Here is a 24,709-nt window from a genome sequence, read left to right as displayed (position 1 = left end):
ATCAAGGCAGAATTGTTCCCAGAGCTGGCTCCAGGAGCAGATCACGAATGCTCTGCTCTCCTTATACTCACTGTCAAGTTGATTTCAATTTGAAAATTGGATGTGCATTTTATTATGAAGAAAGTTTCCTAGGTTCATATATGGTCATATTATTGTGTCTTGTGGTATATAAAATGGCACCATAAAATACAGTGTGCTTCTGGAGCTGGGTGAGGGGATAGGTAAAGTATTCTCCTTCTTCTTGATTCTAAAATGTAAGCAACAATCTGGGGAAAAGTTCTAAAAATCTACTTCCAACTTAGATGACTTAGGGCAGCAAGCTTCCACAATTCCCATAAGCAATGAGAGTGAGAGCAAGAGAGAGAGAGGAGAGAGAGTCCTTCCATCCACTGGTTCACTCCTTAAGTGCCTGCAACAGCCAGGGCTGAACTAGGCTGAAGACAGTACCAAAGGCTTCATCAGGGTCTCTCACCTGGGTACAGGGGCCCAAGCAGTTGGGCCATCTCCACTGCTTTTCCTAGGCCACTGTCAGAGAGCCAGATTGGAAGTGGAGCAGCTGGGACTCAAACTGGTGCCCACATGGGATGCCTGTGTTTCAGACGGCGGCATTACCTACTATACCACGATGTTGGCCTGAGTGGAGATTTCTTTAAAGTTGAAGATTGTCTAGTTGGGAATTTGCATGGACATTTGCAAAAATGAGCTACTGGTTCAATCCACAAATGGCCACAATGGCTGGAGGTGGGCCAGGCATCTGGAACTACATCTGGATCACCCACATGGGTGAAGAGGCCCAAAGACTTGGGCTGTCTTCTGCTGCTTTCCCATACACATTAGCAGGGAGCTAGATTGGAAGTAGAGTAGCCAGGACTTGAACCAGTGCCCATATGGGATGCTAGCATTAAAGGTGGTAGCTTAACCTGCTGTGCCACAATGCTGGCCCCAAGAACAGAGAATTCTAGGACATAAGTTAGTAAAATTTTATGAGAAAGAAAACAAAAAAATATTTGAGCATCTTGATGGAGTAGAAAGTGATTGTGAAGTGAAAGAAAATTTAAATTATAATTATAATCAGACCTTTTTGAGGAGAAATATTTACATAGGCCAGAAGAAAGTAGAGTAACAAATTTGGGAGAATCAAAGAAAGAAAATATGAGGCAAAGATTTTTGTATCTAGGAAAACTAAGTTTATAGCATAAAGAGCATTGATTATTGTTGTATACTAAGGGAAGTTGGCATTTATAAAAACCTGGTCACCCTCAGAAAATTCTAGAGAACAATTCATTATCTTGAAAATAGGTAAATGCAGGGAAAGAATCAAATGTTTATCTTATCTCTCCAGTATGAACTGTAGCAGAAAAACCATATGGTAATTGAGACGAAGCATGTTATTTATAAAAGCATTTTTGTTAAAAATGAGAAATAATTGAGAAAATGTCACTGCTTAGCAAATCCAAATGAACCACTGGGTCTAGTCATTCAGTATCAACAACTGCTAACATCAAAGAGAGCTATCCAGACATTATGTGGCTTTGGATAAAATGTAAAGTGGAGTCTTTGGAAAGGGATAGATCTGTCTAGATCCAGCTGTTATTTGTAGGAAATCAAGAGCTGAGGAACATGTTGGCTCCACACCACTCCAGTCAGTGATATCTGGACTGTGGGAAACTCAAGAGGCCAAATGCCACAGGCCCTTGAACAACACGGCTGTAAGCCTGGGTCAGGTGTTTAGACCCGTAGTTAAGATGTTGGCTATGAAGCCAGTTTGCCACTGCAGGGTTCCTGGCTGTGTCTCCCGATTCCTAGATTCCTGCTAATGCAGACCCCGAGAGGCAATTGTGGTGGCTCAAGTGACTGGGCTTCCTGATGTTCACATGGAGACCTGGACTGAATTCCCAGCTCCAGGCTTTCATCCCGGCCCAGCCGTGGCTGTTGTGGGAATTTGGGGGAGTGAATCATGGGTAAGAGATCTCTGTCTCTCCCTATCTCTCAAATAAACCAATAAGAATTAAGAAAAATGTTGTAAAGCAAAGAAAGCTACAGCTGAGAAATGTGTGTATTAAAATAGACATAAAATGTAACAGATTTAATAAAATGGTCAGTCTAAACTTCGATGTCTAGGAATAAACACTTATGAAATAAAACTATAGAAGGTCATTACTGTAAAAGTTGGGTCAATGGTTACTTTTGAGAGGAGGGGGGTGTTCAAGATAGAGGAAGAGCACCTGGATGAGATTTCTTAGGTGGCTCGCAAAAGTTTAAATTTAGACTTACGTATGGGTTGCAGGATGTTTGCCCAATAACATTATATATAACGTTAAACTCTAGGAGTGCATGCGAATTGTTGTTTTTCTGTATGTGTTTTATTTTACACTTAAAATGTTGAAAACAAAAATGCAAAAAAGAGTAAAGATTGGATGGAGCTGTGTTTCTTCTCCCACGTCAGTTCTGTGGTTCTTCCTCTCCTCACCCAAGTGGTTTGAGATCTTACTTGCACCTGCAGACTGCTGGAGTGGAGGGCACCCCTGGGGTTCCCTGAGAAGGGACCCGATGCACTAGAGAATAGACGTGGTTCAAAATGGACACCATTTCTCTTGGTATCCCAGAAGTTTTCTGTGTTTTATATGCCTCTGGGGAAAGCACGGTGACATAGCTTGTTGTCACCTCTGAGCGTTTCTAACGCTTGGTGCCGTGGAGCTGAGCGATCAATCTCAGTGGACTAAACCGCTGCCCGAAGCGGCTTACACACGCCTGTGCCCTCCCTGAGCAGCACTGACAATGCCTTCAAAGCTTCTTTTCCAGAAGCGAGAGTTGATCTTCAGTTAATCTGTCCATCCATTGTGTGAACTTTGCCACCTGGGGATTGTAAGAAGAAAAATGAGTCACCAAGGTTTGTGCCACGTGGAAGATGCATTCCCCTCCCCCCTCCCCACAAGCCGTCCCGGAAGTTAAATCTTTTATTCCTCAGTGATTCTCTAAGTGTTTGCAATCACGGCCCACACATTTCATCATTTTCAAGATGGATGCTTCCAAAGGAATTATTTTTTCATCTCGTGGTGAGACTCTTTTTATCTTCCAGACACTTCAATTACTGACAGAAACTGGACACAAGAGCCTCAAGTAGGGAAGTTTCATTCCTGTGCCTGCACTCCGAGAGAAGGCACACGCGTGCACCATGTGTGATCAGAGGCTGATGCATCGCAGCATCCACTCATGTGGTCATGGATAGAGATTTCTTTCATTCATTTATTTATATTTATTATTGGAAAGGCAGAGAGACAGAGACCAACAAAGGGGAGAGATCTTCACTTCCCGGATGTCCACAGTAGCTGGGACTGGGCCAGGATGAAGTCAGGATGTGGAACTCAGTCTGAGTCATGCATGTGGGTGGCAGAGACCCAAGTACTCGAGCCATTGCTGCTGCTCCCAGGGTCTGTGTAAGTGAGAAGCTGGGGTTGGATGCGTGGGAGGCAGGCGTCCAAAGCAGGGTCTTAACTACTGTGTCAAATACTCTCTCCCGGATGGAGATTTCAGAAACTCCTTCCCGCAGCTCCTTTTGCTGTCAACTTAAAAAGTAAAGAAAATACCTAGCAATGATTTTATTGGTCAGCTGCTTTTTTTTTTCCTATGCGGGAACTGATCTCATCAAAAATAATGCCAGAGTGACTTGAGAGGGCTGAAAACAATTTGTTTGCATGAGGCTGCTGAGCATAATTGAGAGATCCCTTTGCAAAGATGACATTTATCCAGTTGCAATGGTAATTGGATGGGCATAGAAACATCTTGGGTGAGAAAAACAACTCTACTAAATATGTAAATATAAACTTTTTTGGTGCTTTGGAAAAATTTTCATTTAGGAACTGAGGGTATTTAGAAATGAAATAAAATCCTAGAAAATGAAACACAGAGGTCAGAGGTGAAATAGCAAGCTTGTTTGCATTGCTTTTGGGTTTGTTTGTAGTTGAAAGGTAGCCACTGGGATGACATTAGCATTCGGGGCAAGGAATGTAATTTAAGATCCAAAGACTCCAACCGCTCACTGCAATAAAAAGTGTTTTATATTGCTCTAAAAACTAGTTTGTAAAATTAATTCTGATGACCCCAGCTTTTGCATCGACCAGACTCTGCCAGTAGAACAGGCTCACCCAGACGCATGCGCCCTGTGAGCTGCTTCATTTGGCCTGGACCCTGTGCGCAGCTCCCCGTAAGGCCGGCTCGGGAGGCCCTGAGCATCTGGCCAATGTAACAGAAGCCGAGGGCTGGGACTGCACAGGAGTTTTGGCCCAACAGAGTGAAACTGCTGAACTTCAGCTTTTTCACCCGTTTGCTTCACTTTAAAGAGCAGCCTCAGCTTGAACAGCTGGGGCTCAATTGCAGGGGGAGTGTTTCTGTGAGCTTCGCTGGCTTTCCCGGGTGAGTGTGTGGAATCTGGCCCTCGTCAGCATTGCCCAAACCCAGCCGTCCGAGTGCTTTCATCTCCATTTCCAGCATAACCAATCGCCTGTGGCCAGGCCCGCCTCCTTCCGTTTTCAGCTGGGAGCTGTGTGGGACAGGGAGCTACCTGGAGGCTACCTGTTTATGGGACGTCGAGGGCCTTTGTGTTCCTTTCTGGGCTTCCCAGGCCTAGACTGGCAAATCACACGACTGGAAGGGAGAGCTAGCCTGCCCTGGCTTGGGGCTGAAGTCTCAGTATGGCAGCCATTTTCTCTCTAGTCTGGAATTCTGGCGTTTGGCATCAGCGTAAAGCCTGGGCTGGCATGGCCTCCATTTCCCCTTCCTGTGCTGAACGCTGCCGTTGCTAACAGTCATTGCTTTCTTTCTGTTAAATCTGCGTTCAACTCCAGAACACCCAGTAATCTGGCCGGTCTGTGAGTTCATGGATCGAATTCTATTAACTATGCTTGGGAGAAGCAAGAGTGGCCTAAGGTACTGGTCAGTGGACCTTGCCCCCGAGTTGTACTGAATTGAGTCTTGGAGAGAACTCTCTTCTTGTCCCAGCTCTGCCACTTACCTGTCCTACAGCTACAAGTGCCACTGGATACCTTTGACACTAAACAGTCCTCATTTAAATACATGAAATATCTGCTTTAAATGCGTTGCAGTTTGTGGTCAGCATGCGGGAATAAATGTATGGATGTGGATTTCTTTGCAAGCCACACAGTAAGATGCACATGCAAGCTGTTAGCACCATATGGATTGCATATTACTGCTTGCTTATCTCCTAGACTTATAGAAACTAGTGGATGCCAGGTATTTTATGTAAGACCCTAAAGTTCCCAATTAATAGTGTTGTGGAAGGAGCACTAGACTAAGAATCAATGTATCTGGCCTTTTGTTTGTTGCTGACAGTATCTTGGGTGTTTGGGCTCTACCACTGTATATGTGAACTTACAAGTTTGAATTAGATGATTTGTGTTAAGTCTTGTTTTCAGCACTTGGAACCATGTTTCTAATGAAATCATACAAAACCCGAATATGCAAATGAGAAATGTGAAAGGAGCTGTGCTAAATCAGATGGGACTGGGGATGCAGAGAGCTGCTTTTTGGCCCGTTCTGCACCCTGTTGCACCCTGAGGTCCTGGGGAACACAGCTGAGAATACAAGATCAGGGTTCTCCAAGATTCCATCAAACTTCCTGTTCCATGATTGTAAGTGAGCAAGGAAGGCTAATCTCTAGTGACCGTGGTCAACTTTTTTATGTGGTGGAAACAACTGGAAATTCATAGCCATGCCTATGCGAACACAACCAGCAACCAGAATAAATGATATACTCAGTCCTTCGTTTTTCTATTCAGTAGAGGACCTCAGAGAATCTCTTATAGTCTTAGTTAAGAAGCCATCTTTTTTCATTAAGCTTTGACTCCATTGTGTGTTTCCCTTGCAACAAACTAGGTCTGCAGAAGTTTGTGTGCTGTTTTCCATGTGCTAGGCATAATGTTGGTGCTGGGGTGGCAAGGGTCCTCAAGACAGCCCTACCGGAAAGATGGCATACAAGCACAGTTGTTTTCTTTTTTAATCTTTTTTTTTTAAATGTATTTGTTTATTTGAAAGGCAGAGTTACAGAGAAGCAGAGGCAGAGAGAGAGAGATATCTTCCTTCCATTGGTTCACTCCCCAAATGCCTACAATAGCCAGACTGGGCCAGGCTGAAGCCGGGAGCCTGAAACTCTGGGTTTTTCATGTTGGAGTCATCGACTCAAGTACTTGAGCCATTACCTGGAGTTTGAGTTAACTTGAAGTTTGATTGGAAGCAGAGTAGCTGGGACTCGAACCAGGCATTCAGGTATGGGATGTCAGTATCCCAAGTAGCAACTTTAGCTGTTAGACCAAATGTCTTTCCTTCCCGCCTCCTTTCAAACTCTATACAACCATGTAATAAGTTCCTTTATGATTCTTTATCTTCATCTTGGTTGAGTAAATGTTGTAGAATTGGAAATCTTTAAAAATGTGAAAATCTCCATTAAGCGAGCTCTTTTTAGGAGTCATAATAGGACTGTACATGTCTGGGTGTATTTGATTTTCTCTTTTGCTTCAATAAAGTTAATGGTTTTCTTTTCTCATCCAGGAAAAATATTGCATCATTCAGGAATGGGACTTTTTAACTTTTTTCAGGTTATATTCCATGGATGAATTTCAACAAGGACATTTTAGATCTGTCCTTCCATGCTATATTTAGATAGAGAGACCATCACGTAAACAACTTGCCGAATGTGTATGCTTCTGTCCAAAGAAAAATAAAACTACAGGTGAGGTGATTGTGAGGGGCACACTTGAAGGACAGCAGCCCCCACACTGATGTCAGACTCTGTGACGTCTGTTAGCTCATCCTCCAGTGCGTGGGGTCTGCGACATTGCTGTGAGAAGAGCTTCTCCACAGGACCTCTCCTTGTCCCACCCAAGGACAAAATCACAAACGCCTGACTCTTCCCCGGGACCCATGAGGCCCCACTCTTGTTTTAGAGGTTGGAGAGGGTTATGCTGGAGGGGAGAGAGATTTTGAATCCTTAGCTTCCCAACTGGCAAATATCCTTTGTGGTTTAAATATAGTTCTAAAAAAAGAAAACCTATTAACATTTCAAGCTCCATATCAGAGATATTGTAGGGGAAGCAATCATTACAAACTCTTTTCCAAAGAGAACAGTTTGGATGCTGGCATTGGTTGGGATGCTCTGTGCATATGGAGAGGATGCCAGAACTGTTGAGCTCATGTCAATGCCAGGAAAATGTGGAACAGGAGCTGCCAGGACCTTCTGTGGGCTAGGTATCAGTGGTGTTCTCTAGCACTGAGTTTGGTTGTGGAGGTCCATTTCAGCTCTTATGGTTTCTCTTTCCAGCTTGATTTGTTAACATAAAATGACTAGAAAAAAGGTTTTTTAAAAGTTTTTTAAATATACATTTATAATTGGATTTGTGATATGAATCGACTGAGATGAAAAAGATGCATCTAAAATATTTCTATTTCTGATAAAATTGATTTCTGGTGACTCATAGCAGACTTCCTAACAGTTTCAGGCAGCAAATTGCATGATGTCATTCCTACTGACGTATGTGGAGGGGCAGAGCAGAAGCGAGGGAGAAGAGTCAGGGCCTGGGCTCAGACTGACTGCTTCACCTTCCACCCCCACTTCTTGGACTGATTTGCTTCTCCCTTCTGCAGGAGCAGAGAGAGGCCAGCCTCTGTGCTGGTGGACTCCCTTGCTTGTAGGCATCGTCCGGAGGAGAATCAGTATTCCCTTAAAGGATACTCTTCTTTGAACAAGATGAATTCTCCAACCGACCAGCTGTGGGAACTTGGATAGGTCATTAGACTTTTCTGAATCTTTGTTTCCTCATCTGTAAGCCAGACGCAATAAAGATCTAGTTAACGTAACACACGCCTGGTATTCTGGGTCTAGCCCCTGCCAGCTCTCTAGATTCATTGTGTATTTTAAGTATTTCACCCCTGTTCTCTTTGTTCGGGCTTCACCATCTTTATTTCAGTTACTCGCATACTCAGGCTCTTTCTGGCCTCAAACTATTTGGTATAAAATTATCTCTACCTAGATGGGCCTTCTCATTATTCTTTGTTGAGCTAATTCCTAATCTTCCTTCAGTTCTCAGGTTAAATATTATGTCTTAAGTCTTTCCCAATTCCATTTATTTAAATTATAAGCCCTTCATTATCTTGCTTATGAGTTTTATGATTAAGAATTTTATTTATTGGAATGATTATTTGTTTAATGTCTATTTTCCATGGCCAGACATTATGAAATGAGAATAGGGACCTGTGTTTATTTTATTTACCATTGCATATTGAGTGTCTTGCAGAGTAATATTCTGACATAATATTTTGACATAATAGCTATCCAATAAATACGGATTGAGTGAGTTATGTAATCTGCCTGGCATATTGTCTGTGTCTCATAGATATTACTTCCCTTCTCGTTCTTCTTACTAAATCATCAGCTCGTTGGTTTATATGATGGAACATCAATCATTATGCAGCTTTGCTCTTGTCCTTCCATTTTGTCATTCTACTTCTGTAGGTAGAATATTACTTATGAGTTGATACTCTATCTTTTTATTCACTATGGAAGATTTTTAAGTCTCTTGAAATATAAATCTATCTACTATATTCACTGGTTTACCTTGAAAAACCTAACTGCACAAAATAGAAAGTCTTAGAACATTAAACTTTGGAATTTGGCTATCAAGGGAAATCTCCCCATTTGGAGTGAGATCACGGACCTTCAGACAGTGCAGGACAGTGAAAAGGGCTCCGAGCTTGGTATCAGATAGCTGAGTCACTCTTCCAACACTTAGTCACCTGATTAAGTCACATAAACTTTCCAAACTTAATTTCTCCATCTTTAGAATTTTTACAGGTCACATGAAATACATTTGAAAAACTACAAAATGTTACTATAAGGCTTTCAGTGATTGTTAGCTACAGCTTGGTAAGAGTTGGTACTCATCAGAGTAAGGTATTTTTCCATTAATTTATCCTACATAGTTCCTATTCTTCATTTATTTATTGGTAATAACTTAAAGGACTGACTCATGAAGATAATGCGTAGCAAGCATCAGCCTTTAGTAGGTACTTCTCCTAGAGCAGATACTTCTATCCTTTTTCTTCTCTCCCCACCAGCCCGGGCCCTCAGGTCTGATAAATACATGACACACTCTGTGTCTAGGCACTACTGTCACGAGGCCCATCAGTTTACCTAGGTTGATGTATCAAGCTTCAAAAATAGAAATGATTTCTTCCTTTTAATATTTATAACATTTGCTCATTTAATAACTGTTAACTTTAGAGATTAAACTGATAAAGTGATTTTCACCAAAGCATAAAGCTCATCTTCTCATAGAAAGAAAATTGACTGAAACCCAGGCTTCATAACATTTAATTTTGTATCATGTCAGGCATTCATGGCCTCTTATGGCGACCAGAAGCTACCTCAGGGATATTTTATTTTGTGCTTTTAATTCTAATTTTTATTCTTTTTTAAGACTATACTTTCAGGGATCATTTCTGTAGTTTGTTAATTTACATTCTTTTGTTTGTTGGTTGGTCTTGTGAAGGTGAATGAGGAAATTATTTCCCTCACCTTTCCTTTGTCATAGGCTTCTCTGATCTGGGTCCATCACCAGATAAACCCAGATTGAATCTCCTCATCTGTAAAATGGGTATAATGGCAGGGCTTATCTCAAGAATTGTTTAAATGAGATAATATATAAATTTATTAAATGAGGTTTAAATGAGATAATCTATTTATTGTACTTCCTGGAATTTCTGGCAGACAGTAAGAACTTGGCAGACAGTAAGAACTCAGTAAGTAATAGCCAATGCTACTGATTCTGTTAAGGTGAGTGATTATGAAATTGTCCCTCAACCCGTTTAGCAACCTATTGAACCTCAATAACTCTGTGTTGAATTTTGCAGTGAGTCTTTCTAACTTCTCAGTGTTGGTTCTGATTGGAAAGTCTTCAGACTCAAACCTTGGAGAGGCATTTTATTTGGTTCCTTGTATCTGTAAATGATAACATGTGGAGCTCTGGGAGATGTGATGTGACCACAAGACTGCAAGGACTAAGAGGATTTCGGGTGATGGGTACCTTCAGGCAGAGCTCAGACACAAGGGCAAGATCACAGCACTCTGTCTCCCCAGCGGCCAGGGCAGTTTTGGCCTGTCTGCTTGTGGTCTGCTCTCTGTACAGGAATTTTTTGGAACTGTGAGGGGCCTTCTTGGTTGGAAAAGGGCCCATCTGCAGTCTGAGGTATCTGAAGCATTTGTTTGAGTTTCAGAAAATTCTGGAGGTAAAATTCAGGGCATCAACCCCCTTACCACCGTTATGAGGGAAGAGAAAGGAATGAAAGTGTATTGAGTGTGTCATGTGCCAAACACTGCACTTGATAGCTTATAGCTATTCCTGCATTTAGTGCTTCCACCATGCCTGGCGATGGGACCAAGCTAACAACTGAGTAGGTGCTGCTGCTATTATATTTGAATTGTTGATTCATGTTGATTGATTCATGAGTCCCTGGGCTATGCAGAGTGAGCATTCTCTTAGATAATATTGGGCTCTCTGGAAATAATTGTTGGGGCCAGTACTCTGGAGCAGCAGGTTAAGCTGCTGTCCATAACTCTGACATCACATATGATCACCAGTTTGAGTCCTGTCTGCCCCATTGTTAATCCAGGTCCTTGCCGATGCATCTGGCAAAGCAGTGGAAATTGGCCCAAGTGCTTGGGCCCTGCCACCAGAATGAGAGACCCAGATGGAACTCCAGCCTCTGGCTTTGGCCTAACCCATTCCCAGTTGTTGAGACCATTGGGGAGTGATAGGATAGGAGAACTCTTTCACTTTCTTTCGCATTCTCTCTCGCTCTCCCCCATCCTCAGCAAGTCTCCCTTTCAAATAAATAAAATATATCTTGAAAAGAAGATAATTATCAAATATCAGGAGCCCCTGATTTAGGAGGAAGGGCTGGAGATTCTGGCTTGGGATCCCAGTTGGCAAAATCACGTACTCATAGGATCTTTTAGTGCTTGTTGAAAAGACTTGTCTCAGTATACCCCCATCCCCTGATCTGGACACTCAACCTTCACCTATGAATTCAGATCTGCTGTAGGTTCAGGGACTAACAGTTTAGAGGGTGGGTCTGGAGGAATTCCCTACACCTCGCTAGCTTTGCTGGGTCATGTTTTGATTTTACACCCTGGTTCAGGGTAATTAGATACCTGGTTTAATTAAGCAAAAAACTCCATCTTATTCTCTTGAACTTCTATCTTGGTTCCTCCAGCACTCTGATTCTGTTGCATCCTCATTGCAATAGCTAGTGACTGTGGTATTCCTGAGCCCCAGGCTAGAGAGGGGTCCCCCTGGGTAGCTTATTGACTCGATATTGCTCTTTGGGACATACAGTTAATTTGTGCATTCAAATTCTATAGTACTCCAAACCAAACATTCCAGTGCTATCCTATTAAGAAAAAAGGCTTTCATGAATGCTACTTAGAGAGGAAAATAATCAGATCTTTCTGGCAATTCTGGCCGATTAAGACTAAATAATTATTTTGAAAAACAGAATAAATGAAAAGAGTGTGTGGGTAGTATCTACTTAATACAGAAATTGCTGAATTACTGGACTACATTTCATGTATGTCAGTGTTTTAGCAGGAAGTTGTGGGTTGGGGTAGGGGTAGATGTGCTGTGACTATAAGCACATAGGCTGTTTTCATAACACATTGGATATACTGATTGCAGCTTTGTACCAAAACTGTCTACTTTATTATTCATAGAAAGGACCCTATTTTTCCTTTTCTTGTAAAAATCTCTGAGTGAGGGTGTGGAGTTGGTCATTCATTTTCAGTAGTACTTCACTTAAAACTAGGATATATCTTGGGATGCTCCTAGGAAGCATATCACATCCAACATCTGTGCAATGTTTTGCCAACCAATGTTTACTATTATGAAAATCTGTCATAAATGTAAGAATCCCTGTTTTTTAATGTAAGGTGTCAATAGTTTTAAAATGGCAATAAATACTTAAGGGAGGAAGGCAAAGAGTTTAACTTACTCTAAAGCTTGACATCCCAAGCCATATAATTTAATCACCACAGCCCCACCCTCTAGTTCTTTAATATTTTACCAAATACATTTCATGAATAAATATTAACCGAATACTTCTGGAGTTTGTGATTAAATATTAACAGGGTTATTTTTACAGAATGCATGGGAACATTTTGTAGGATTGTGTCTATGGATGTAAGTAAGTCTACTGACATTTTGATGGAAGCTTGTAGTTCCTTTTAACGACAGCCACTTTCATTGTTCTTTACTTCAAGAAAGACTTTATTTTTTTGCTAGATATTCACCATTTGCTTTCTTCCTCATCAGTGTAGCTTTTGGTTTGTTACAATTTAAAAGTGCCATTTTATCAGGCCAATGGAAAGTAAATGAATTTGTAGTTTGTCCTAATAAGCTTGAATGGGAACCCACTTGCTTTGGACATTTCCAGCCAGGCATAATTTATCCATATCCTTGGCTGTGAAGCAGCGTGGATCTTCTTAACTGAGACCCTGACAGATGGTTTCAGTATTTTCAGGACTCCATTTCCAATCATTTTGCCCATATTGCAAAATTGGCCTTGAAAAAGGGTAAGGAGCTGTTATGCTGCATTAATATCCCTTCAGAATTGCTTGCTGTGAAGGGCATGAAGAAATGAAGTAAACAGAGAGTGATGCTTGAAAGATAATGCTCTGGAAGGTAGAAATGTCAGGGACAGATTGATGATCCCAGATGACATCACAATATCTGTTTGATTTTGAATGTAAGTCCCAAAGACATAGTCAATGTGATAATAAAAACACAGATATTCAGGTAACGTGGTTCATAAGCCATTCTGTGGACTTCTCTAATGTGGAAAGTCAGAAAGCCTATAGCATAGGCTGGCTTCCTGTCATCTTAGATTCTGCTGAGAGGTGCCACCAACGACTGTCAAATGGACAGTGATCCTCATAGAACATTTCAAGTCTTGCTAACAACTGATAATGAACACACTGAAATATCTACATTCATTTTCCTAGAAACGTGAATTGATCACATTCAGCATGCCAAATTTTCATTTTCTTTAGCTGCTCCAGATGACTGACTGCTTCATCCAAAGTGCTGTTCTTTTCTTTTTGTCGCCTTTTAGTTTATGATCCAAATCAATGAGGACTGAAGCTTTCCACAGCCATCTATAAAATGCAATTACTGTATACAACACACAGTAAAACTCCTGTGGTGTATATGTTGAGACGTAATTTATGCCACTTACCTCCAGAGAGGTATCGATCTTTTTCTGTGGATGTTTTACAAAAGGGTCTCTTGAGTGCAAATGCAAGGAAATATGTGGCTATTGGGGCTGCTCTATAATTTGATTAATAATGACCAATCTCTTGAACTTGACTCCTCACTGCACTTTTATTGTGATCTGACCTTAGATTTTTAGAATTTTCTCTCTTGGCATTCTTTTCAGATGGATAGGTATTCCTACGTTTTGAGTGTCAATCCTTTTACTTGCCATATTTGTGATGTAACTCTCATCAAATTAGACAACACTATAGGATGATTAATACTAAGTTAGGAGACAGAAGTCTTTGGTGTGGGGGCAGGCGTTGTGGCACTGTGGGTTAGGCTACTGCTCAGGTTGCCCCAAACCCATTTTGGAGTGCCTGGGACCCAATCTTGCCTCCATTCTCATCCAGCTTCCTGCTAATTATCCTGGGAAGCAGCAGTGATGGCCCAAGTACATGGGTTCTTGCCACTCATGTGGGAGACCTGAATGAAGTGCTGGCTCCTGGCTTTGGCCTGGACCAAACCTGGCTGTTGTGCACATTTTGGGAGTGAAACAGCACATAGGAAAATCTCTCGTTGTCTCTATATTTGTCTGTCTCTGCCACTCTGACACTCAGATAAATAAAAGTGAATAACATTAAATAAGGCTTTAGTTCAGTTTCTGAGTCAGCCACTTACTAGCTCTGTGACCCTGGGGATAGTATGCAACTCCCTGATTCTCAATTTTAACTTCTGTAAAACAGAACCGATAATCCATTGTTTTCAGAAGTTTGAATGAGATTGAATAAGATATTTGATTTACTCCAACAAGCAATTATCTACCAGGCATTTCGACAGACTTTGGGAAACATGATGATGAATAAGCCAAACATGATTCTTGCCTTCATGGAGCAAATAAAACTCTGTATCTGAAGTATATGATGCATAGGCAGGGGAGCCATCGCCATCACTGTTGTATTGTTGTCCTGTCTGAGAGTGGGAAACAAGATAATGCTGATGCTGTTCTTGACAGTCAGTCCCATTGGTGGAGGGAGCAGTTAGAGCTAATGACATGGAAATTGTTCTGAAACTGCACAATGAGCCTTTTTAATGCTCCAAAGCTTAGCATTTACTAGTTTATCCCCTTAAGTTTGGCTGGAAGCTCTATTTATCGATTATTTCCCTTGTAACCAGAGTGTTCTAAGTGAGAGAGACAAAAAGAAAAAAGAGAAAGTCCTTTTCTTTGTACTCTTCTAAAATGTAATCTATCAGAGTCAATGGGCAGAGGAAGTTCATTTTCAAAGAGCAAAGCTTTCTGTGTATTCCAAGGTCCCTCTGGATCTTATCTCGGGTCACCATGTGATGGATAATCCACCACTCTCTCAACTGTCTCTGTGAGGCTGAGCAAATTTGTGATTAAGAGGTTGTGGCCCTTTGCACTACAATGGTATAGTCTTTGCCTATATCCTATATTACTGGATATTTCTGTCCCACAAATAATGCAGGGCCTATGGTTAGCTCACTTGGAGCGATGGCTCCTTCCAAGGTGCTACTCTAGTCATGGAAGGAAGTATGTTCTAAATTAATTGTGATTTTAACCTCATAGCTCTGGTTATTTCAACACTGCTGGATAAAAAGCAGGGTTCAAAGCTAGTACTTTGCTGGCTTGTAAGACTGCACGGTAAGTATCTGATGTGTCAGACTGTCTTGTGAGTTGACTTTGCTTACTCCTATTGCCGGAACCTCCTATTTCCCTGAAATATTTGTCTGTACCATGTGAGGAGAGAACATTTTGTCCTGATACAATGAAGGAACAGCTAATTTACCTTGAGCAGAACCTGGAGAGTAGTATAACTTCATTGTTATATGACTGCAATATATTTTCCCTTCTCGACCTGGAGGAAGTGTCCACTTTTGGGATTAGAAGAAAATTAATGGCCCATTTCTAGCTCAGTGAGGTCAGCCACATAATAAAGTGTTCATATATATGCAACTAGAAAGATTATATGACCAAGGAAATGTTCCAGGGGAGTCAAGGTGTACTTTGTGGCTTAAGAGCAAAAGTCTGGAAAAGACCATGTCTGTCAGATGAGATACTTGAGTACATGAAAAGGGGTCACTCTCTCTCTCTTTCCATCTTTCACTCCCTCCTATGTTCTTCTTCTTTCCCTCTTCTTCCTCCCTTGCTCTCTCAAGTTGAGAGAAATTTCCAAATTTTTAAGGTGCTAGGAATAAAATGGTGCACCACTGTGTAAGTTCTATAGGATGGGACATTTTATCCCCTTCACCCTTTTTGGTTAAAATATAAATGAGAATCCAAAAGTAAAATGAGGGAAAGCTTAGGGAATAGTTAGTTGACTTTCAAAACCATTTTTTTTCTATTGTGAAGGGTCATCCTATGTTGCAGGGATTCTTACTGTTTAAGAATAATGTAGGACTTTACGGAGAATCAGCCATTGGCAGACTCACAAGGAGGTACTGTTGTCTTACTTTGCTTTCTAATTCCTTTCTTGAATTTTCATAGGAGATTAATTTCTTAGGCATATAAACATAAGTTCTCTTGGGAGATATTTATCTCTTTAAAGAGGAGAGAGAGCATTGGATCTATAGAATGTGATAAACTGTGTAAGTATTATACTTTTTTTTTTTTTTTGGACAGGCAGAGTTAGTGAGAGAGAGAGAGTGAGAAAGAAAGGTCTTCCTTCTGTTGGTTCACCCCCAAAATGGCCACTACGGCTGGCGCGTTGTGCTGATCCAAAGCCATGAGCCAGGTGCTTCCTCCTGGTCTCCCATGTGGGTGCAGGGCCCAAGCACTTGGGCCATCCTCCACTGCCCCCCCCCCCCCCCCCCCGGGCCACAGCAGAGAGCTGTACTGGAAGAGGAGCAACCGGGACAGAATCCGGCACCCTGACTGGGACTAGAACTCGGGGTGCTGGCACCGCAGGCAGAGGATTAGCCTAGTGAGCCACGGTGCAGTCCTGTACTATACTTTTATTATCAAATTTTCCTCTCTTTACAGCACCCTAAAACTAAGTATTACTATTTTCTATTTCATTGTTTTTGGAGTTAGGATTTTAATGTATTTGTTCTACAACCTTCTTTGACATCTATGACCCTCAGTTTATTATTTGTACAATGAGGCTGATAATATTCTTTTCATAGATATTTAATGATGTGTATGTAGAGTGAAGATCAACAATCAAGAATGCACAAAGTTGCTTTTTTTAAAATTACCGCTATTATTATTACTCCCCCCTCCCCCCCCGCCCCGCCACCAAATACCTTGACAAACAAGTGAAATTCAGTCAATCATCTAAATGTTTTATCTTTGGGAAGTGCAACTAATTGGGTTTTACCAAGTTAAAAGAATTATCTTGAACTTAAATCACTGACTTAAGTGTTTTCATTCTGGGCATATATAATTTTATGTATGAATTCACATATGAGATACAACCATTTAATAAGGTAGCTTGCATGGACTTGAGTAATCCTTTGTGATAGTTGGAACATGGTCATGGGACTCAGAGAGACCCAGGTTCAAGTCCTATGTAGGGCTACACCCTGCTTGCATCCTTACTAAATGCACTCGCCTTGGTTAAATTTTTATACCTTTGTTTCTTTGTCCATAAAATCAAGATAATAGAAGCTTTTGAGATTTTTGAAAAAAGAAGGTTCCAAAAATTTTAAGCCAAAAATCATGCATTAGGTAGGGTGCTCCAGAGCAATATAAGCAATAGGCGATTATCTACAGATTTTTAATGGACTTGACCCCTGTGATTATGGAGACTGGCAATTCTGGATCTTGAAGGGTAGGTTGGAAATTTCCTGCCAGAATGTGTGTTTCAGTCTCGGGGCAGGATTCCTTCCTTTGGCGAAACCTTTCTTCTATCTGAAGGCTTTCAACTCACTGGATGGGATCCACCCACATTAAGGAAGATAATCTGCTTTACCAAAAACCTACTGGCTTAAATATTAATCACACTTGAAAAATAACTTCCATAGCAACATCTAGACAGGTGTTTGACCAAACAACTAGACAGCATAACACAGCCAAGTTGACACATAAAATTAGCCATCATATACCATGACACAGTAGATGAGAAATTCTAAAGCTGATTTTTTTCTAGATTGAATTTACAGAGGAGATGGTCAAGAGACAACATACTTTCCTAGTCTTTTTCATGCTCTTAAAATATGAAAGAGTCTATGGAAAGCAAGAGGAATTAAGATTCGTGAAGAGATGTAAATGAAGAGATAGAGTGTTTTGTGGATCTGTACCCTCTTTCTCAAAGAAGTGGGGTGAGTTTTATCTCCTCTGACTCAAACTCTAGGAGAGCAACCTCAATGGACTCTACATGGAGAACCCTGTAGTTGAGAGAAGATTTCAAGAAGTTATTCTTACATGTGGATGAGCATGGTAAAGTGGGGTCAAGACAGTGACATTTAAGTGGCTGCCACAGTGTTGATCAATATTCCTGAATTTGTTAGGGCAAAGTTTGTGGTCATGTTTCTGGTGAACTACAGGCAAGAATATTATTGTGGATTGGTCTGGGATCTCTCCAATAGGGTATTCTAAAGGGACAAAGGGACCCTGGTAAAGATCATAGAATATGAGCACTGGATTTCTAGGGGTTGAGGTTGAGCAAGGAGTAGGTTGGAGCTAGTTGGAATAGTGATCTATCAGATGAATTACAGCATTGGGATTCTCTAGACAACGCACTAAAGCATCCAATGAGAGTCAGCTCTAAAATCTGCCAGACCTTGAGTGTGAAGGCTGTTACAGAAGTGTGGCTATATGTAGGGCCCTTCTCTCCTCCTTCTCTTATCTTCATCCCCACAAGGTCCTCTCCACCAACCAGAGAGGGCCTGGTGTGTGTGTGGGTGCGGGGGAGCACAAGGCAGAGAAATCCAGCAGTCAGTCATGCCCCTCTTTCCTATCACACTGTCTTCCAGCCTGAGACGTTTTGAAGAGGAAGAAACCAGAAGTTTTAATGTGAGGTCGAAGTGCAGAGTTTTGACTAATATCAGGAATTGGACTTCTAATTTCCGAACTAAGATTATATTCAAATTTACCATGATAGTCACTGTAATCTAATTAATCCAAGAATAAGTACAAGAACTCTGGGCCTACTGAAGTTTTTATGTAGGATCAATGGGAGACAAAGGAGAAATATGTCTTAGGAACTTGAAAATGGTTCTCAAAATGTGGTTCCCAAATTGGCCACAGTAACATTGCCTGGGAACCTGTTAGAAGTGCAATTTCTTGGGTCCCAACCCAGAACCAGTGTTTCGGAAACTCTGGGTGGTGGGGCTTAGCGCTTGCAAGCTCTTCAGTGATTGCGACGCATGCTAAACTCTGAGGACACTTGTCCTAGAACAGTATCAGACACAGCACAAGAAAAAAAATACTTCCCTGCTTCCATGCTGAGATACATCTATTCAATGACTGTGCTTCTCACAATAAATATCCAGGGGGTAGGTAAGTAACAACAAAATTGACCTGTCTCCTTGTGGCAGGAATATTGCAACTGACATTTCCTCATCTGTCTGAGATAATCATGCCTGCCCTGCTAATTCTGTGAAATATTGTATAAAAATGGGCTAATATATGTGAAAATGCCTTTTAAACCATGAGGCTCTGTACATATGCAAATTATTATTATTAAAAGTACCTTATTTGCATGGACATCAACTTCATTTTGAAGGCTATCCCTGGAGTTTGCTAATCATTTAACGTTCATTATCACACCTGTCAACGAGCTCCCACCACTAACCAATTAGGTATTGAGCTGAAGAGCCAAATCAGAGGGGAAAATTGGTCAACTCATGGCTGAATGCTTTAATTTTACTGAGAAAAAATGGAGTTGATGGATTTTGCCTTAGCTAAAATTGGATATTTAGAGTAATTTAATGACCACTCATTTATCAAACCTCTGTTTCTCCTCTCTACTTTCAAAATGTTTCTGCCCATACTAAAGACACATCCTTGGTTGAGGTTAATAAAATTCACAAACCAAAAGGCATTTAAAAGCTAAGATTGAGTGTTTTTGAAATTTTCACATGCAGAAATTGCTTTTCATATTCAAAGCAGTCTGATTTTGCTTCTTCTCATTGGAACATCTCTTTTTTCAGCTCTTGTTGGGAGTCATAGCACAAAGTGCTACAAAGCTATATATAAAGCTATATAGCTATAAAGCTATGACCATAAAGTCATAGCTTATGACTTTATAAATACTGATGACTGTATGTTACCAACTTCAGCATGCTAGCAGTTAACCAACATACAGTTCTGAGGTGCTTTTATACTCAAGTTCCTGTAATGCGTCCTTGCTTCAATATGTTCCCAGGCTTTAGTTAAAGGGCTAAGATTTACCACCAGGAAAGGAAAACAGGGGATATTAGTTAAAAGAGTGATGAGAGTCTAACTTAGAGTTAGGTAGATAATGCATCGGCATGGCTAACTCCATTGAGAATTTGGGACTTAAGCTCTGATCAGAGAGACAGTACATATTGCATGTTCCATTTGAGTATAATCTTTGGTAGCTGGCATTCCAGGAGCTGGGCCTTGAAAATACTTAGCACGAAACAAAAAAAGAGCAACAAATTCTACACAATATAAACCTCATGTCAGGTGAGATGAGATGAAAGCTACAGGTGCCTGGGTAATGGTTAATCTTGCACCAGGCAGGAAGAGTCCATTCTCAAGAAAGGAGCTTAAAACCCCTCCCATCACCAGGACAAAAGAGAACATGCTATTTGAGCATCAGGATGCTCCTTCCAGCTGAGACAGTCCAGACTTCTCAGGCCACCTCTGGCTGTGACAGCCTTCCACTGTCGTTCCCAGGGTTCACAGCAAACAGCAGCACTCAGAGCTCGCACTTTCATCAAGTGCCCAGGCAAAGACCAAGGACTGGTAACAAAGGCCTCGATACAAACATCGGAGCTCCCAGCCGAGCTATGCCAGACCACAAAGGCCAGCCTGAATCTGAAGATTAGCAGAACTGAGACTTGGATCCAGCTTAAGTTCCTTGCACTTCTGTCAACTGCAGATCTGCTAAGGCAGTCAGTGCAATAAAAAGCATACAGGTGAGTGAGCAGATACAGCATCTTCCCAGGGCCTCTCCGTGTTATACAGAGTTGCTTCAAGTTATGTAATCAATACTGATGCCTGATAGGCATATAAATAGGCATTTACCAAGTCAGAACAACAAAAGCTGGTCTAGAGGGTGGTGAGGCCAGCAGACCTTCAGATGTCATTTTGAGGGACTTTACTCCGTGCCATTGTTGCATACTTCTGAGCATCGGGCTGCACCATTGGCCCACCCCTGATTTACCACTGACTCCATGGGAGAGGGAAGGTCTGCACCAGCCCACAAACTCCTATGGAGCCATGCTAGTTAAAGGCGATGACCACCTCCCTTAAGAGGAAGAACCACAGACAGAAGCATTTCTCCATACCCTTTACAGTTTGTTTTGTATGAATTCTGTGAGCCATAAAGTGAATAATGTGCTTATAATGGAGTATGATTCCAAAATTCTGAACATATTGTTTTGTCATGTACTTGTGAGTTAAAATACCACATCCAGGGATAGGTTTGCACTGGTACAAGTTTCATAACTGTCAGGTCAAAGCAAGCAGAACAAGGCAAGGCTGTGTCGGTGCCTGGCGTAGACTTAACTAGTGGTCACTTATGAGTTTTAAATCTCTAAGTTTCCCTTCAGTTTCCTTTTGTCTAATAGCTCCTGATGTAACAGCATTGGATCACATATTTGAATTTATGTATGGTCTCTGCAAAACTGGTGACTCACTGAAGTATGGAAATAATTACTGATAATTACTAATAATTAGTGATAGGGAATTTTTGAAGGTTGGCCAGCTGGGAAGAGGTGGGATGTCATGGTGTTTTAGAGCACAGACTTTAAGGTCTGAATCTGAACATGGTGTTTCCTAGTTGTGGGACCTTGGATGGGCTGCTGACTTTTCTGTGATTTAAAAGTGGTATTTGCGTTTCTTGGCTGCTGTAAGCATTAGATGAGTTACTGTGTTTTGAACATCAGTGAGTGCCTGACTTGTGTTTGCTATTATTATTTCCAAACACAAGCCTCTTTGTTGGAGAAGGATGCAATGTTATTTAGGCTGTTCAGGGTTTTGCCTGCTGCTGTAATATGGAATTTTTGAAAGGAACTTGTTTCTTAATTGGAATGGCAACAACACTGCCGGTAATCATTGGAATTAACTTATGCATTACCCATAATCATGACATCAGCATACAAATTCAAGATCTTTTCTCTCCTTAGTCTTACCTTTAACAGAGTCGTACATTTTAAATTTAGAACTTCTCCTATTGGCCCTGTTCATTTTTCAGAAAAAAATGACAGAACATTAAAGAAATAAGTGTGTGTGGGGGGTTCCTAGCTTATAGTTACAGCAGCATTGGAATAGAAGTCTTCATGCTGTTACCTCTAAGAAGTCTCTAACTGAACATAATGCGCACAGGTAAGCAGCATGGACCAGGTTCCTGTAACTGGGGTCTTGAAGGATCTACTTTGTGGTCATGTAAGATACTTTATGAAATCCTTTAGTGACACTTGGATATCAGCGTGGACTCTTCAGCTTTCGTTTTTGCATTTAGAGCTTTGAAAAAATCTGTCAGCTTTCACAGATAGGATTTCTGTCATCTAGCTCTTTCAAGCACTAAAGAGCTGTCGTTTCTAAATCTCATAATGTGGCTGTCAGTTCTCACCACTGAACTGCAGTTGTGCTTCTCACATGCACAATGAAAAAAATAATGAAATGCAATTTGTTATTGAGTAATGAAATAGCAAATAATTAACTCCTGGATGCTTTTAGGAGTGGTGTCGTACAGCATATGACTATAAAACAATGATCCTGAGTGCTTGAATGCAGTGATTCTCCCACTTGTTATGTATCCTGGGCACCTAGGACCTTTAAAAATGGGGCTCCCAGGCAGGCGCTGTGGCATAGCGGGTAAGGCCGCCACCTGCAATGCCAGCATCCCATATGGGAGCCGGTTCGAGTCCTGGCTGCACCACTTCCGATCAGCTTTCTGCTATGACCTGGGAAAACAGAGATGGCCCAAGTCTTTGGGCCCCTGAACCTATGTGGGAGACCTAGAGGAAGCTCCTGGCTCCTGACTTCAGATTAGCACAGCTCCAGCCATTGTGGTCAATCGGGGAGTGAACGAGCGGATGGAAGATCTCTGTCTCTCTCTGCTCTCCTCTCTCTGTGTAACTCAGACTTTCAAATAAATAAATAAATCTTAAAAAAATGGGGCTCCCTGGGCCAATACAAACATTTGGAGTCCAGATCTCTATTAAGGGAACTATTTTTAAACTCTAGTGGTGATTTTGATGAATCAGTTTCCAAAATAGCTACGTTAGAACAATCTCAAAATTCTGAAGTCATATTTCCAATATCAGAATCAAAGCTCTTGGGTACTGATTGGAACTTAGTGTAATATCTATTCCAGCACTATGTTTTATAAGTGAATAAATTAAGATTGAAAAGGTTTTAGCAATGCCATCATCTGCCATCATCATAGAGATTTGGAGAATGAAGCTCATGGATGGATTCTGTTATGTGTCATTACATCTTCTTGTCTTCTTTTTAGAAGATTTATTTATTTAATTATTTGAAAGGCAGCATTATAGAGAGAGGAGGAAGACAGAGTGAGGGAAATCTACCCACTAGCTCATTGCCAAAATGGCTGAAACAGCTGGGGCTGGGCCAGGCTGAAGCCAGGAGCTGGAACTCCATTCAGGTCTCCCATGTGGGTGGCAGGGGCCCAGGCACTCAGGCCATCTTCAGCTGCTTGCCCAGGTGCATTAACAGGGAGCTGGATTGGAATTGGAGCAGCCAGAATTTGAATCAGTGCTCTGAAATGGGATGCTGGCATCACAGTCATCAGCTTAGCCTGCTGTACCACAATGCTAGCCCCACTTCTGTTCTTAATCATCAGAAGTCTTATTGTTTACTAGAAAATTAGCTTAGAGAAGCACACAGGTGTCTCTGTATTCCAATTTTAGTGTGTATAAGAGTCACTTTCTGTGTAAATTAAACATTTAGATTTCTGAGAACTTGTTCCCAACAATTCTGATTCACTAAATCCAGAAATGGGCCCAGTCATTTGCATTTTTATAGCATCCACTATGGCTCTGGGGCATGTGGTCTGAATATCACACTTTCAAAAGCAACAGATTTGCTTTTATAGCAGTTGTTTGTGTTTCATATTTTTAGAGGTGATTTCTAGGTTAAACTCCAAAATACCACTGAGGAAACTGATAATTTTTAAAAAGATTTATTTGTTTGAAAGTCAGAGTTACAGAGAGAGAAAGGGAGAGATAGGAGGTCTTCCAGCTGCTGGCTCACTCCCCAGACAGCTGCAGTAGCTGAGACTGAGCCAGGTCATCCTTTCCTGCTTGTCCTAGGCCTTTAGCAGGGAACTGGATTGGAAGTGGAGCAGCTGGGAACACAAAACTGTGCCCATATGGAATACTGGCACTGCAGGCAGTGGCTTTACCCACTCTACAACAGTGCTGGCCCTGGAAACTGATAATTTTTCAAAACAATTTCATTGAAGTACCATGTATATGCCATAAAATTCAACTACTTTAGCATGGTTTAATATATTTAGTGCATTTTCTGAGTCATGTGAATGACTTTTACCTCTTCTCATTTGTGTGGGTTCAGAAGGTCCATTATGGAATTGGTGACAAGGTACAATTTGGAGGGGAGCAAAGTGCTTTGGGAGCACTAGATAGTCAAAAGACCCAAGTTAAAGCTTTGGTTGCATCATCCAGTGGCCTGAGACCTCAGGATAAGGGGCATGGGCTTTCTGTCTTAGTTACTTGATTTATAAAGTGGGGACACTATTCATAGCTCCTCTTAAGTGCTTCTGTGAAAATTAAACAGGAAAAAGATGTTTTGTGTATAATTTGTAAATTTATTCAACTATTTAGTTAACAAATGCTATCTTTAAGAGTCACTGACAGATGGCCAGTGCTGTGGCGTAGCGGGTAAAGCCACCGCCTGCAGTGCTAGCATCCCATATGGGTGCCGGTTTGAGACCTGGCTGCTTCACTTCCCATCCAGCTCTCTGCTATGTCCAGGGAAAGCGTTGGAAGATGGCCCAAGTCCTTGGGCCCCTGCATCCCCATGGGATACCAGGAAGAAGCTCCTGGCTTTAGATTGGCACAGCTCCAGCCATTGCAGCCAATTGGGGAGTGAACCAGTGGATGGAAGACCTCTCTCTATCTCTGCCTCTCCTTCTCTCTCTGTGTGACTCTGACTTTCAAATGAAAAAAAAGTTTACTTACTTGCTGACACTTGCATATGTTTTAAGGAGTCAATGCAGATACCACCCCTGCTCTTCATGAGCATATAGACAGTA

At 41.4% G+C, this 24,709-nt stretch overlaps 1 protein-coding gene and 1 pseudogene across 2 annotated transcripts in view; both read left to right on the top strand.

The window, feature by feature from the left end:
* The window catches only part of NXPH1 (neurexophilin 1), a 327,887-nt gene that overhangs the window by 47,105 nt on the left and 256,073 nt on the right, over positions 1-24,709 (top strand). The window lies entirely within an intron of this gene.
* Positions 9,486-9,588, top strand: LOC149121815 (small nucleolar RNA U3; annotated as a pseudogene).

The sequence above is a fragment of the Oryctolagus cuniculus genome, chromosome 16, assembly GCF_051225735.1.
Source record: "Oryctolagus cuniculus isolate XC-2025 breed Fujian yellow rabbit chromosome 16, ASM5122573v1, whole genome shotgun sequence".
In the NCBI taxonomy this organism is placed as follows: domain Eukaryota; kingdom Metazoa; phylum Chordata; class Mammalia; order Lagomorpha; family Leporidae; genus Oryctolagus; species Oryctolagus cuniculus.
This window is presented reverse-complemented; position numbering and strand designations above follow the sequence as displayed.